We start from the raw sequence: 15,875 nt of genomic DNA on the forward strand, positions 1-15,875 counted from the left end.
GAATAAAATATATTTCTTATATTCACAAACATTAGGCACATCAGCAACGAAAAAAGGCAAATGGATGGGTATATATAATCAAAGTTACAGCATTGTCCTTATGGAAACTAGAACAACTATGAAATCAGAACAGGTGCTAGAATCTAACAGTTTGGCATCCTTAATCAACAAAAAATCTTTTTCCAGTAGTTGCATACATACCTCCTCTATCTAAAGTTGACAACAAGCAACCAGAGAACTGACCTCATTCTCAAACACATAATTGAAATGGAGTTTCCAAAGAACAAACAAGGATATTCTCAACAATGCCAGATACTAGCAAGTGAATCCTGAATCATAGATTTGGAATCCCCCAACAATACGATCCTCCAATCCAGGTTCCTGTGTATAATACTTGTCTGTGCTGACCAAACATGCTCTGAACAAGTCCTAGCAAAAGAGCACTCTCATAGAAGATGTTTCACTATTTCTCCCTGTAGGCAGGAGGGCCAAAGTCCATTAGAGAGGTCACTCTTAGTCAATTGAGCCTAGGTGGGGAGGCCCCTGATAAATCACCAGTCAAGAAAACACTTGTAATTTATAGAAAACCAACACTAATCATACACTATGCAATCCCTGAATCCAACAACTGTCGGCATCCAATGAAACCCACCTTGCATTCAAAACTGGGCTTTGTTGCTGCAAAATATATCAGGTCCAGTGAAAGTACTCTTCGGACAAGGGCTAGACCCAATGGCAACAATGAGGAAGGCTTACTATTGTCACCTCAGCAACCTTCCTCCTGCTGTTTAGTGGGGTTTCAACCACAAGTGAAGCTTCCCTATGCCACCTATAATATCTTGGGGTTTCAACCACAAGATATTAAAGTGGCTTTTTACTTGCCTAGGAAATGTCCTCTTTTCACCCTTTAGACTTTTATAATGTTTCCTTAGGCAAATTAAGTCCCCCTTATTAAATATTTTTCCGCTTTAGCCTATGAGAACCACATTAGGCTAGCAGATTCTGTCATAAGCTTCCTAAGTGGTCGGGGACATTAAATCCTTCAAGACTCCAACCCTGATTGAGGATTCCAATCCTCAAATATCCATCTAGGCTCCAACCTGGTCTCAATGAGGCTCCAACCTCTTAGGAAGTCTCCAATCCTCGAAGATCTATCCAGGCTTCAACCTTTTATGAGGACTTCAATCCTCTTATGCTAATTCAGTCTCCAACCTTTCCAGAATGCTTTCAAAATACTGTCTTCAATAGCTGCTTCTAAAGGGTCTTCAGGGTCTGCTTCAATAAATGTCGACAAGTCTGCTTCAGGGCTCTTAAATAACAGCTTCAACAATTCTTCAAGGACCGCTCCACCAGGTCTCTCTAAAATCTGCTCAAAAGTCTTAAGGACTGCTTCAAAGGTCTTCAGAAGTCAACTTCAAGTCTTCAAGTCTGCTACAGAGACGACTTCAAAGTCTTCTTTGAGCTCCTGCAAAGCTGGACTTCAAAATTACTCCAAAATCTGTTTCAAGATTACCTCGAGGGTTCCTCCAAAGGGTTTTCAAGAACTGTGCTAAAGGTACTTCAGAAAGCTGCTTTAAAAGATATTCAAGGTTCTTCAAATCTGTTTTAAACGAGCTCCAATTTTTGTTCAAGGAATTATCCAAAATCTCCTTCAAGGTGTTCAAAAAGGTCTGCTACAAAACTATATACTTCAATTTAGCTCAAAATGTACGCACAAAGTGACCTAATTCTGCTCCCAATGGATACACAAGAGACTGCTCCAAAATTAAGTAAAAATCTGCAAGTCTGTTGTAGTTTTGTCACAAAACAGAAATCTTCACAGCAATATGTCTGCTATATCTCTGTTACAATGCCGTAAGTTCTGCTTCAATTGAGGCCAAAATCTGGTGCTTCCACAGGACTAAAATTTGTGTGACTTCTGTTGATTTCTGGTAGCATCAGATGTGCTCTAAGCCTCAAAATTTGCATGGAGGCTTGAACACATGTATTCCACAATACCCAGAAAGTGTTTTGGGAAATTCCACCCGGAGACAGTTTTATTAAAATAATTAATTATTTTTAATGGGTGCCTAAGTTGAAACTTAAGAAATTAAAATAATTAAAAGGTATTAATTTAACTGTGGGTGAAACTTCTAAAAGAAGACGAGGATCAAGCCAAAATGATCTGAGCCATTGATTAGAATCTAATCTAGGCCGTTGGTTCTCAACAGAAGGATTATAAGAGGAGGCTTGATGGACATTTGGAAATCACATCCAGTGAGAGATCAAAGATTGAATTTTTGGAGAGAGCAGCACAACAGTTGCTAGAGAGAGATTCAAAGTGATTTCTTGCAGTGAGGACCAGGGATAGTTCCGTTTGGAGAATTTCCTCACCCGAGAATACATTACAGAGGAGGCAGAGAGAGATCCGGGAGAGGCAACGCAGAGGCTATGCTGGTTAGTGTAGGCTGATGCAGAGCCTTGTGGAGATCCATATTTTTGTTTGGGAAATTGATTTTTGAAGCCGAAAGCTGGGGTGTGAGACCGAGAGGACAGAATCGAAGTCTCAGAGAGGCAAATCGATTAGTAGAAGGGGTGACGCAGTCCCTAGGAGCTATGACGCTGGGCCTACACAGTGACTGTGTAGAGGCAACAAGGGACTAGCCATTCTGTGGCTGGATCAGTCGGGATTGCCAGTGATAGTGTGAGGTATTTCTCACTAATCTTCTGTTAGTGATATTCCCTGTACTGGATAGCCAACAAGGCATCTAGAGATTGTGTTAAAATTGGCAACTAGGGCTAAACACCATGTGGGTCATCTTATTTATGGCAGTTGATATTTTTTTTGGACTCCTCTCATTGAGAGGTGTAGGATTGATCTAAAGATCATCCGATTCTGATAAGTATTCATGGAGATATGAATTTATTTGTGTTATGGGACAATTCGTCAAGCTCGGCCAGCGTCCAAATAACCCCCACTTGTGCTCAACATTTTAGTATAAAAGGAGGTGGCTTGATAGTCATTTGGACACACACTTCACTCTTGATTTCTCTCCACTTGTTTTTGGTTTTAGTGGCTAGAGAAATCTAAGAAGATGAAGCCCTAAACGCAGGTCTAGAAGGAGACCCTATACGCACAAAAATAAGGATGCCTTAGCTGCTGTCATAATGAAGCCTAGCCGCAGGTCTTGTGAAGGTTTGGCCGCAGTTCAAAGGGAGATCTATCCACTATTTAGGGGAGCTTCAATACGCAGCAAGGTAGCCCTAATCTTGGAGCCCTAGCCGCAGATCTAAGGAAGGGTTATAGCCCAGCTTTGGAGGAGCCATAGCTGATGTAATAACGTGCCCTAGCCACAGTCTATTCATAGATAAACACAACCATGATGCCCTAACCCTATACACTGTTATGAAAGGGTTTCTAGTCATGCAGGACAGCCCTAAGACATAACAAAGAGGCTACTACAGCGAGGCAGTTTGGGGACTGTGTTAAGTGCTCATGGAAGGATATATGAGCTGCTGTTTTAGGGTAACCAAAGTGCTAGTTGGAGGGCCGAGGGTCTGTTCTTGAAGGTCGAGACAGGGAGGATAAGTTTCAGGGCTGTTTGAGGTGGTTCTTGGGTGGAGAAGCCTTGGGAGAGGCAGCATAGATTGTTGTGGTTAGGCCGCAGGCCCTACCTCATTATTGAAGGGCAACGCAGTGTATATTGAGGGCCGTTCATGCCTAGAACAACATCAAGTTAGGTGAGCATCTCTCCTAGTATAGGCCGTAGCTAAGGAGGGCTATTTGGGTGACTGTTTAGGGGCTACCAATATGACCTAACCAGTCACAGTCACAACAACTATATTGCAGACTTGAAACTGCAGTAAGACATAGTGATAGTGCAGTAAGATGCATGGGCAGCATGATGCAGTAAGGTGCATAAAGAAGCATGATAAATGCAGTGACTGTTGTAGGCAGCATGGATGCTGTACAGTGCAACACATTGGTACAGCTTGGTGATGATGAGCATGATGTGAATAGTGCAACAACAAAAGGTATTGAAGCAACATGTTGAAGTGATGATACATTGTAGTATACATTGAGCACAGTGATGGGTACAGTCATGATTAGTGAAGCATGATGAGATGCAACATAATGATGATGGGTGCAGCATGATGATGAGGTGTAGCACAATGATAGGTGCAACATGGTGATGGAGTCACTTTGGAGAACCAGTTGAAGCAGCATGTCTTCAACTGAGTTCAGCTACCTCATGTATCATCTTCTTAGAGATGATCTCTGCTCTTATTATGACAAGTCAAAATGTTGACTTCTAATGTATATGTACTTTCTCTCTCTCTGCTGAACTATTGAAGAACATATAAGAAGAATTGATCAAGGGTTTCCCCACATTGGGGTTTGTCCCTGGCTGGCACCACATCTTGTGTCCTCTTGTCTTGGCTTGTCTTCTGTGATTTATGTTTATGTTCTATCTGCAATTTACTATTATGCTGATGTAATTGCTAAGCTGGAAAAGATATTGAGCTAACTGGGAAAACTGAAATAAATTGCTCTAAGCATAGAACATGCTTAAAATTAACATGTTATCAAAGCTGAGGTGAAGACAAAACCCAAGCAAGAGTGAAAGACCAATCACCGAAGACAGTTGGAAAGAACAAAAAGGCTCAATAGGTTCCTCATCCCTCTTCAAATTCACCAAGGGTGAAGTCGAAGCTAAGAATATTATCCGAGTGGTGCAGCGGAAGCTTCTGATGGCCTACTTAAAGATCACTTCAATGGGAAGTCCAGATCTAAGGGTGGAAGGAAAGGCAAATGCCTTGCTTGCACTAAGTTCGGCCATTATGCGAAAGAGTGTCCGAATGGTAGGGACACATCACTTGATGATGATAACAATCATTGTAGGGACATGTTCAATGATCGAAGGAATGACAGGTAATGCAAGTCATCAAGGAAATGGCCGAGTCTTCAAAGAAAGCAAGGAAACCCAAGTATGAAGAATCAAATGTTGTTTCTGATAAGCTAAAAGAGTGTTATCCTATATTGGCCCTCTCCACTACCTCTCCTCGAGACTCTTTGGGAATCTGGCTTATTGATTGTAGTGCTTCAAGGCACTTCATCGGATAGAAGGGTGCTCTCTCTAATTTGGTAGAGATGGAAACAATCATGGGATTATACTTGGAGTCAATGCCACCTATCTCTGAAAGGGTGTAGGGAATGTTACCCCTCAATTGAATGAGGGTAACTCGATTCATTTACAATAATTTCTTTATTTACTTGATCGCAAGAAGAACTTGGTGTCCATTTCAACAATGGAAGTCAATGGTTTCAGGGTGGCATTCATCGATTGAAAGGTATGTGTTTGAAAATGAAATTTTCAAAGATGCTTGTATTCATGGATTCAGGGTTGGCAATTTGTATCAAGTTGCAGGAAGTCCATTGGGGACCATGTTAGTTGACATATCTCTTCTATAGCACCGAAACTATGCTTATTATGGGGCCCTACCCGATGTGAGTTAGATGGTGACAGGGATGCCTGAATTCAAGAAGAGCATGAAGGTACATGTCCGAGATGTACCAAAGGAAAATATTACAAAGGGACCATTCCCCTCATGTAGCAAGTCCACAGGTTTGGAACAACCCAAGGGATTTGAGATTCATGATTAGGAATCTCATGTATGCAGGTTGAAGAAAACTCTCTATGTTTTAGAGCTAACACCCCGGGCTTGATATGAGAGGATTAATAACTGTCTGATGAAGCTGAGATTCACTAGGAGTGAAGCCGATCCAAACCTTTGCTTGAAGGTTGTGGATGATAGACCTCTCATATTGGCACCTTATGAGGACGACCTCTTTCTGATAGGTGCAGACCCTCTCATTTGCAAAAGTAAGAGGGAGTTGGATTCCGGATTTGGAATGGTAAACTGCTAGCCCGTGACTACCTTGATGGAGCTTAACTTTAAGAAGTTATGTGGTAGTGATGTCGGACCTGATTTGGGAAATGCCTCTGAGTTTCATAAACTCATTCTAGCATTGATGTTCTTGGTGAACTCTCGTCCGGATATATGTTTTGCAGTTAGCATGTTGAGCTCATATATGGTTGAGCCTCACTAGATTGGTGCCAAGAATCTTCTGAGCTATGTTGCACGAAACTTCAAAGAACCCGGTGTTTCGGGCCGTACCCGTACCCGAAACTTCGAAACTTGGCCGAAACTCGACCATCATCTAATCATATATTAGAGTTAATATAGACTTGTTTTTCCTTTTAAATTGTCATCTATGGGTCTTATTCCTTTTTTTCTTGCAAGATAATGTGTTATTTATTCACTTATTTATTTATATATATTTTTATATATATAAATATCTGACGTTTTGGCTACCGTTTCGGCCGACGTTTCCATTTTTGGGAGGTGACATTTCTAAACGTACCCGTTTTGGAAACTTTGAAACGTTTCGGCGTTTTGTGCAACTTAGCTTTTGAGATATCTTCGGGGCACAATCTCTCAGGGATTGAGATACATTGCCGGAAATGTGGAGCTGCATGATTATTCGAATGTTGACTGGGCAGGCAGTGTGGAGGATCGCAAGAGCACTTCTTGGTGCTAGTTCTACTTCGATATCCTGGATGAGCAGGAAGTAGAAGACGATTGCTTTGAGCATCGTTGAGATCGAATACATAGCTACAAGTATGATCTCGTGTGAAGTTGCTTGGTTGATGTTGATTTGGGGTAGCAACGGATGTGCTCCAGCCACGAAAATTGGTGGAGAGGCTAAAGCACATGAGATCTCCAATACCTAGAAATGGTTTGGGCAGATTCTTGATAGTTTGGGAGATATTAAAATAATTAATATTTTTAATGAAGTCCCTAAGTCTATACTTAGGGAAAATAAAATATTAATGTGAATTAATATAAAACTGTGTTAGAAGGGTCCAAAAGTCATGGATCAATCCAGAGTTAATCTTAGCTGTTGATTAGAGATTTAATCTCGATCGTTGATTTGTCAACGAGAAAAGTATAAGAGGAGGCTTGAGGGTCACTTGGAGGACACACTGAGGGAGACCAATCAGTTTAATTTCTAGAGCGGGGTTAGCTAAGAAATTGAACCAGTGGTCTGGTGAGTAGTCAGGAGGCAGCTAGTACGGAACAGAGAGACGAGATCTGCCACTAGAGATTAGCGCTGAGCTAGGAGAGGCAGACGCAGGGCAGTTTAGGCAGACGCAGAGGTAGCAGGAGACTGCGCAATCATTAATTGGGCCTGCGTGGGTGACGCAGAGAGGCCCAGGGCTGACGCAGAGAGGCCCAGGGCTGACACAGAGAGGCGCAGGGCTGACGCAGAGAGGCCCAGGGCTAACGCAGTCAAGCAGGGGCTAGCACAGAGGGTCTGAGAGCCACGTGTTAAATTGGCAACTAGGGCCAAACTTCATGTGGGTCATCTTATTCATGGCTAATAATATGTTCATTAGATTCCTCTCGTCGAGAGGTGTAGGATTGATCTAAAGATCATCCGATTCCGATATGTATTCATGGAGATATGAATTTATTTTGATTATGGAATTATTATCAAGCCGACCTACAACTCATGTAGGCTCAGAAGCCCAACAATCGCATCTATTCAAACATCAACAGTTGTGTATAAATACAGGAGGAATTTTCCTCATTTGCGCTCACTCATCTCATCACATCTCTCTCTCTTTACTGTGCAGAAAAGAGTCTCTTCTCTATTGCGCAGAAAATGGTCTCTCTCTCACACATGTGAAGTCGGAAGCTGCTGAAACTGACGCTGCAACTGCAGATCCAAAGTTTGACCAGCGTTGACCATCAGATCTCCTCCTTAGAACTGCGTTGTAGGTTCATCTAAACTTCCTCTGAAAGCCGCAACTTTTGGTGGTGGAATCAAGTCAATCCGATGGTTGGTTTGTGAGATATCGACTACCCTAGTTTGAAGGAAGCTGCTGAAAGCCTGAAACTGAAGCTGCAACTGCAGAAGTGAAGTTTGACCTGCGTGGACCAGAAGATCTCCTCATCTAAACTGCATTGTAGGTTCATCTGAACCTCCTCTGAAAGCCGCAACTTTTGGTGGTGGAATCAAGTCAATCCGACGGTCGGTTTGCAAGATATCGACTGCCCTAGTTTGAAGGAAGTTGCTGAAACTGAAGCTGCAACTACAGAAGTGAAGTTTGACCTGCGTGGACTAGAAGATCTCCTCATCTAAACTGCGTTGTAGGTTCATCTGAACCTCCTCTGAAAGCCGCAACTTTTGGTGGTGGAATCAAGCCGATCCGACGATTGGGTTGTGAGATATCGACTGCCCTAGTTTTGATGATGAAGCCTCTAATGCTGATGCTGCTGATCTAGGGTTTGCTACTGCTGATCTAAATCAGATTTATTGTACTATTTCTCTCTGCTGAATTATTGAAGATAAAAGAAGATTTGATCAAAGGGTTTCCCTACACATTGTGGGGTTTGTCCCTGGCTAGCCGCCACATCTTGTGTCTCTTGCCTTGGCTTGTTTTCTGTCGATCGTTTAATGTTCTATCTGCACTCTACTTTATGTACATGTGATTGCTAATCTGTGGAATATAATAAGAAAAAGAAGTAAACTGTTATAAGCATAGAACATACCATAACTTAACATGGTATCAGAGCTGAGGTGAAGGCAAAGCCCGAGCAAGAGCAAGAGCAATCACTGAAGAGAAGATAGGCAAGGCTATCCTAGAAGAACAAGGAGTGTTGGACCATGTAAGAGGCAATATTGTTGAACCTCCATCAAATGCATCCGCTTCTGCTTGGAACAAATGGAAAAACGGAGAAGTCAAAACAAAGAAGATCATCCGAGACTCTATCGACAAGCACTTGGTGGCCTACATCTCTGACCTGAACACCTCCAAGGAAATCTACGATAGACTGGTGAGTTTATTTAAAGTTAATGATGCAAATCAAGTTTTGTTTCTTAGAAATAAGCTGAGGAAAATCAAGAAGGGTAAAGATGAGAGTATGCAAGCATACTTCTTAAGAATCACCGAGATCAAGAACGATCTCCTATCTATTGGGGAGACTATTATTGATAGGGAAATGGCACTCACGACTCTTGGAGGATTACCATCCGAATGGTACGTGTTCAGGACTACTCTTCTGAATAATCATGTAATTCCTGGTTTCAAGGAATTAATGGCTAGATGTATTCTAGAAGAAACAAGGGTAGAAGAGCAAGAAATGCCCTTGCCTAAAGGTCCTCTTGCTGCCTTTTCTTCTCATGCTAAGAAAAGAAATAATTCCGAGTCTAAATCGAAAAGAAAGGCTGGACCTAAGGGTGGAAGAAAAGGACAATGTTACATTTGCAATAAAGCAGGGCACTATGCAAGGGAATGCCCTGATAGAAAGGACTATCACCGTGACGATGATCAAAATCCCTCTCATGGTAATCGAAGGGATGGAAAATTCAATAGCAAAGGTAAAAGGAATGCTGGAAATCAAGGAAGAGGACAACCATTCAAGAAGGCTAGAATTTCCAGGATGTATTAAATGCACCTGACCTTCGAAAGAACTTGGTGTCCATCTCGGCAATGGAAGACAAAGGCTACAAAGTAACCTTTAGCGATGGTAAGGTACGTGTATCGAAAATAATTTTAAAGATGCCTTTACTCTTGGGTTTCGTGTTGATTCATTATATCAGGTCGATGAAAGTCAGGTATGTGTCATGTCTTATGACAAATCTCTTCAATCCGAACTTTGGCATTGGAGGTTTGCCCACCTTCATTACAAATATCTACCCGATGTAAGACATATGGTAACAGGGATGCCCGAATTCCGAGTAGAAAAAGGTGTATGTTCGGGATGTGCCGAAGGAAAGCTCAAAAGGGGACCATTCCCCTCAAGCCTAAGCAAGACCTCCGATATATTATAGTTGGTTCACTCAGGCATACCTGAGGTTGGCATTAAGAAGGAGACTACTACACCACATACTCCAGAGCAGAATGGTGTGGCACTGTACGATTGTGGAAGCTGTCTCTATGGGTAGATGATGTAACAATGCCTGATGTGGAAGAACCGATGGATCCTATTTATCCACCTGAGCCTTCCTCTTCCAGGAAGAGGCCTTCATGGCTTAGGGGGATACTTGATGATACTGAAAGACACGCTGCACCTCGAGGAACCTTCCGTGAAAGTAAGAAACCCAACAACTATCAGGGATACCTGACTAGTATGAGCACAATCATACAAAATGAGCCTTCATCATTCTCAGATGCTGTCAAGCATCAAGTATGGAAGGATGCTATGACCATTATGGAGAATGATGTCTGGGAAGTAGTTCCCAGACCCCAAGACAAGACAATTGTTACTTCAAAATGTCTTTACAAGATAAATCTGTAGCAGATGGAAGTACGAAATAGTATAAGGCTTGTTTTGTTGCTCATGGTTTCTCCCAAAAGGAAGGTATAGACTATGATGTGATTTTTGCACCTGTTGCCAGATATACGACCATCCGCTTGATCATAGCCCTTGTGGCTTCACAAGGATGGAACCTACATCAGATGGATGTCAAGACCGCGTTCTTGCACAGTTCGATCAAAGAAGAGGTCTACATGGAGCAACCCGAAGGATTTGAGATTTATGATTGAAAATCTCATGTATGCAGGTTGAAGAAAGCTCTCTATGGGCTAAAAGCAAACACTCCGAGCATGGTATGAGAGGATCGGTAGCTACTTGATGAAGCTGGGATTCACTAGGAGTGAAGTCGATCCTAACCTTTACTTTAAGATTGAAGATGACAAGCCTCTTATACTGGTGCTGTATGTGGATGACTTCTTTCTAACAGGTGCAGACCCTCTCATTCACAAATGTAAGACGGAGATGGCTTTTGAATTTGAAATGAAGGACCTAGGACCGATGCACTATTACCTAGGACTTGATGTGTTGCAGAAACCAAGGGAAATTTTCCTATCTCAAGGAAAATATGTGGTGAAGATACTGGAAAGATGCAGTATGGTGGACTGCAAGCCTATGACTACCTCAAGGATCTTAACTTTCAGAAGTTATATGGTAGTGATGTCGGACCAGATCTGGGAAATGCCTCTGAGTTTCATAAACTCATTCCGTTGATGTTCTTGGTGAACCTTCGTCCAAACATATGTTTTGCAGTTAGCATTGTGAGCTCATATTTGGTTGAGCCTCACTAGATTGGTGCCAATAATCTTCTGAGATGTCTTTAGGACACAATCTCTCACGGATTGAGATACACTGCCGGAAATATGAAACTGCATGATTATTCGAATGCTGATTAGGCAGGTAGTGTGGAGGATCATTGGAGCACTTTTAGTGCTATTTCTCTTTGGATTCTGCTTCGATATAATGGATGAACAGGAAGCAGAAGTCGGTTGCCATAAGCACCACCGAGACTAGATACATATCTACGAGTATGATCTCGTATGAAGCTGCCTGGTTGGGGAAGCTCTTCAGTGAGCTGTTTGAACACATATCACTGTGATTCTTTGTAACAACCAGAGGTGGGATTCGATTATTGAGGAATCCTGTATTCGTCGATTGCTCCAGTAGATAGACATCATCTGGGATATGGTAAGTCGATGAGCAAGGAGGCTCCATCGCATTAAGATGATGTACAGGTCGATACACCTTGTCAAAACCCCGAGGAAAGATCTAATTTGTGATTTTCCCAAACGACTTGGAGTCGTCAAGAAACCCTTGTACAAGGGTCCTGCATGTTGCATACATTGAGCTCTGGGAGCTCTGAGGGCTTGTGGTTCTTACTGGAGCAACATACGACCACAGGGTGACTCACCCTCCCCTGGTGGTGCGCACTGGAACAAGATGATTCGCTCTCTTGTGGGACAAGATGATTCGCTCTCTTGTGGAACAGGATGATTCGCTCTCCTGTGTAGCAGGATGATTAGTTCTCCTGTGAGGCCTGGATTGATGTGTTCTCCATGGCGATTGTAGCAGGATTGATGTGTTCTCCTGTGAGGCCTGGATTGATGTGTTCTCCATGGCGATTGTAGCAGGATTGATGTGTTCTCCTGGGAGGACAGGATTGATTAGTTCTCCTGTCGAAACATCCAACCCATGCAGTTTGGAACTCATGGGAAGTACCTCTCATCTGATCAATGAGCAGGGAAATGAAGTTAGGGACCATAGTAGTACTGATGGACGCATCGTTGTATCTACCGTACTCCCTACGCTAGGATGACCTCCATTGATCTGGGATCAATAATACTGGTCTGGGACCAGTGGTAGGAGTGGTACATTCTATGACACTAACTTCGGGTCAGTTGAGACTAGTCTGGGACCAGTGGTACGCACTCTGAGACTGACTTTGAGTCAGTGGAGGATGTTACTGGTCTGGGACCAGTGGTAGGAGTTGTACATACTATGACACTGACTTTGTGTTGGTTGAGATTGGTCTGGGACTAGTGGTACATACTTTGAGGCTGACTTTAAGTCAGTATGATACATCCTCGATCATTTCTTCTTCTTCATAATTCAGACAAAAGCAGAGCAGAACAAAACAAAGCAAAACAGAGCAGAACAGAGCAGAGTAGTACAAATCAGTACAGGGCAGAACAAGACAAAGCAGAACAGGCAAAATAGAGCAGAGCAGGGAAAGGGTCAGGTTGTACAGGGCAGTGCATTTGATGAATGAATAGTAGCGACTGACAGAGAGATTGCAGATGAAGTTCTCCCTAGTTGAGAGGGAGTGTTAAATTGGCAACTAGGGCCAAACTTCATGTGAGTCATCTTATTCATGGCTGATAATATGTTCATTAGATTCCTCTCATCGAGAGGTGTAGGATTGATCTAAAGATCATCCGATTCCGATATGTATTCATGGAGATATGAATTTATTTTGATTATGGAATTATTATCAAGCCGACCTACAACTCATGTAGGCTCAAAAGCCCAACAGTCGCATCTATTCAAACATCAAAAATTGTGTATAAATACAGGAGGACTTTTCCTCATTTGCACTCACTCATCTCATCACATCTCTCTCTCTACTGCGCAGAAAAGAGTTTCTTCTCTACTGCGCAGAAAATGGTCTCTCTCTCACACATGTGAAGTCGGAAGCTGCTGAAACTGAAGCTGCAACTGCAGATCCAAAGTTTGACCAGTGTTGACCATCAGATCTCCTCCTTAGAACTACGTTGTAGGTTCATCTGAACTTCCTCTGAAAGCCGCAACTTTTGGTGGTGGAATCAAGTCAATCCGATGGTCGGTTTGTGAGATATCGACTACCCCTAGTTTGAAGGAAGCTGCTGAAAGCCTGAAACTGAAGCTGCAACTGCAGAAGTGAAGTTTGACTTGCGTGGACTAGAAGATCTCTTCATCTAAACTGCGTTGTAGGTTCATCTGAACCTCCTCTGAAAGCCGCAACTTTTGGTGGTGGAATCAAGTCAATCCGAGGGTCGGTTTGCGAGATATCGACTGCCCTAGTTTGAAGGAAGATGCTGAAACTGAAGCTGCAATTGTAGAAGTGAAGTTTGACCTGCGTGGACCAGAAAATATCCTCACCTGAACTGCGCTATAGGTTCCTCTAAACCTCCTCTGAAAGCAACAACTTTTGGTGGTGGAATCAAGTTAATCCGACGGTCGGTTTGTGAGATATCAACTACCCTAGTTTGAAGGAAGCTATTGAAACTGAAGCTGCAACTGCAGAAGTGAAGTTTGACTTGCGTGGACCAGAAGATCTCCTCATTTGAACTACGCTGTAGGTTCATCTGAACCTTCTCTGAAAGACGCAACTTTTGGTGGTGGAATCAAGCCGATCCGACAGTCGGTTTGTGAGATATCGACTGCCCTAGTTTTGATGATGAAACCGCTAATGCTGATGCTGCTGATCTAGGGTTTGCTACTGCTGATATAAATCAGATTTATTGTACTATTTCTCTCTGCTGAATTATTGAATATAAAAGAAGATTTGATCAAAGGGTTTCCCCACACATTGTGGGGTTTGTCCCTGGCTAGCCGCCACATCTTGTGTCTCTTGTCTTGGCTTGTTTTCTGTCGATCGTTTAATGTTCTATCTGCACTTTACTTTATGTACATGTGATTGCTAATCTGTGGAATATAATAAGAAAAAGAAGTAAACTGTTATAAGCATAGAACATACCATAACTTAACAAGTGGTCTGGTAGAGGCAGGAAGTATGGAACAGAGAGACGGGATCTACCACTAGAGATTAGCACTGAGGTAGGAGAGGCAAACGCAGGGCAGTTTAGGCAGACATAGAGGCAGACGCAGGGCAGTTCAGGCAGACGTAGAGGCAACAAGAGACTGCGCAATCATTAACTGGGCCTGCGTGGGTGACGCAGAGAGGCCCAGGGCTAACGCAGTCAAGCAGGGGCTAACGCAGAGGGTCTGAGAGCCACGCAGAGGTCAGTCGGGCTGACACTGGGATTGGGAGAAGTGCTGGAGAATTTTTTCTCTCTGTGGGTAAGCCAGTTTGGCACCCTGTTGTACTAAAGAATTGCTGAATAATAAAAACCTCCCTTGCTGCACCGGTTTTCCCACATTGGGTTTTTCCGGGGAATGTTGTCCAAAATAACTATGTCAATGTGTTGATTCTTGTGCATATGTTTGTTTCTGTATTACGGTGTGATATTTGCAGCAATATTTATTTTAATGTTTATTGAAGTAATTTCATAAATAACTTATTGTGGAATAAGTAGGAAAAATAAATCAGTTGCTGTAGTGACAGAATTTCTACAGTTGAGGAAGCTCTTTAGTGATCTCTTTGTACACATGATGGATACCACCGTGATCTTCTGTGTCAACTAGAAGGGGATTCGATTATTGAGGAATCCCGTATTCTATGAACGCTCCAAGCATATAGACATTTGTGAACAACATCGACCGGAATAGCAACCACCTTCAAGGCATAATCCTTGATGCGATTCTTGTCCAAGATTGCCAAGATCCTAGCCTTCGAGATGACAAAGTTGGACACTCCATCCAATCTGTCATGATCACTCAGTCCATTCACTGCCATCTCTGCTCAAATGATTGTTGAACATGTTCTCTTCTCCCTCTTTTGCTGCTACCCAGCAAAACTCAGATCTAGATTTCTTTGGCGCTAGAAATCCTCTAAGGAACAAGTTCCCTCTAGACTCCCTCTGAGTCCTGATTTCCTTCACGGAAATCCTTCCGCCAAACAATGTCGAATCACTCTCCAATTCTCCTTTACTGCTGCTCAGCAACCCGGACCTAGATTTCTTTGGCAAGAAATATGTTAAGGCAGTGACTCCCTCTACCTTGGTTCAGTCTACTCAGATACTGTTCTGCACCAACAGCAACAACGTCCCACCAACACCTCAGATTCGATTTGCACTACTCCCTTTGCCCCAACAACTGAAGAATCTGAGCTCCTCAGGCTCTGCGCAATCACTGCGTGAGCTAGATCAGCTCCTCCCGGCCACTGCGTCACTCCTTCCTAGCTCAGATAGATGACGTGGCTCTGCGTGAGTCTGTTCTGCCCTTCTCTGCTTCTGTGTTGGCCTAGATAGCTGACGCGGTTACTGCGTAGGCTCCTCCTAGCTACTGTGTCACCCTCACTTGGCTCAGAATGTTGACGCAGGCACTGCGTGAGCCTTTGTCACCTCTTCTGCACTGGGTCACTCTCCCTCTATGTCTCTGGCTCTGGAACAATGTTGTCACTCGGGACAACTACCTTTCTGCAGCAGATTTGCTGAAACTCCCATTTGATGGCTTCAGTATCCTATGATCTGCAATGCTCTGATACCATGTGAAAAATTCTGAATCTTTACAAACATAAATCCTACTGCAGTTATTGGTTTAGCATCTCCTACTTGTTATTTCATTCAACAAGTTATTTAATTTATAAATAGTGATGAAAAACACTACTGCAGACTACACTGACATACAGA

At 42.9% G+C, this 15,875-nt stretch overlaps 1 protein-coding gene across 3 annotated transcripts in view; it reads left to right on the forward strand.

The window, feature by feature from the left end:
• Positions 1 to 15,875, forward strand: part of LOC149267660 (putative plastid-lipid-associated protein 4, chloroplastic) — a 279,800-nt gene that overhangs the window by 177,412 nt on the left and 86,513 nt on the right. The window lies entirely within an intron of this gene.

Source organism: Pinus tabuliformis, chromosome 6, assembly GCF_031772625.1.
Source record: "Pinus tabuliformis cultivar Carrire ecotype Pingquan chromosome 6, CPIR1, whole genome shotgun sequence".
Classification (NCBI taxonomy): domain Eukaryota; kingdom Viridiplantae; phylum Streptophyta; class Pinopsida; order Pinales; family Pinaceae; genus Pinus; species Pinus tabuliformis.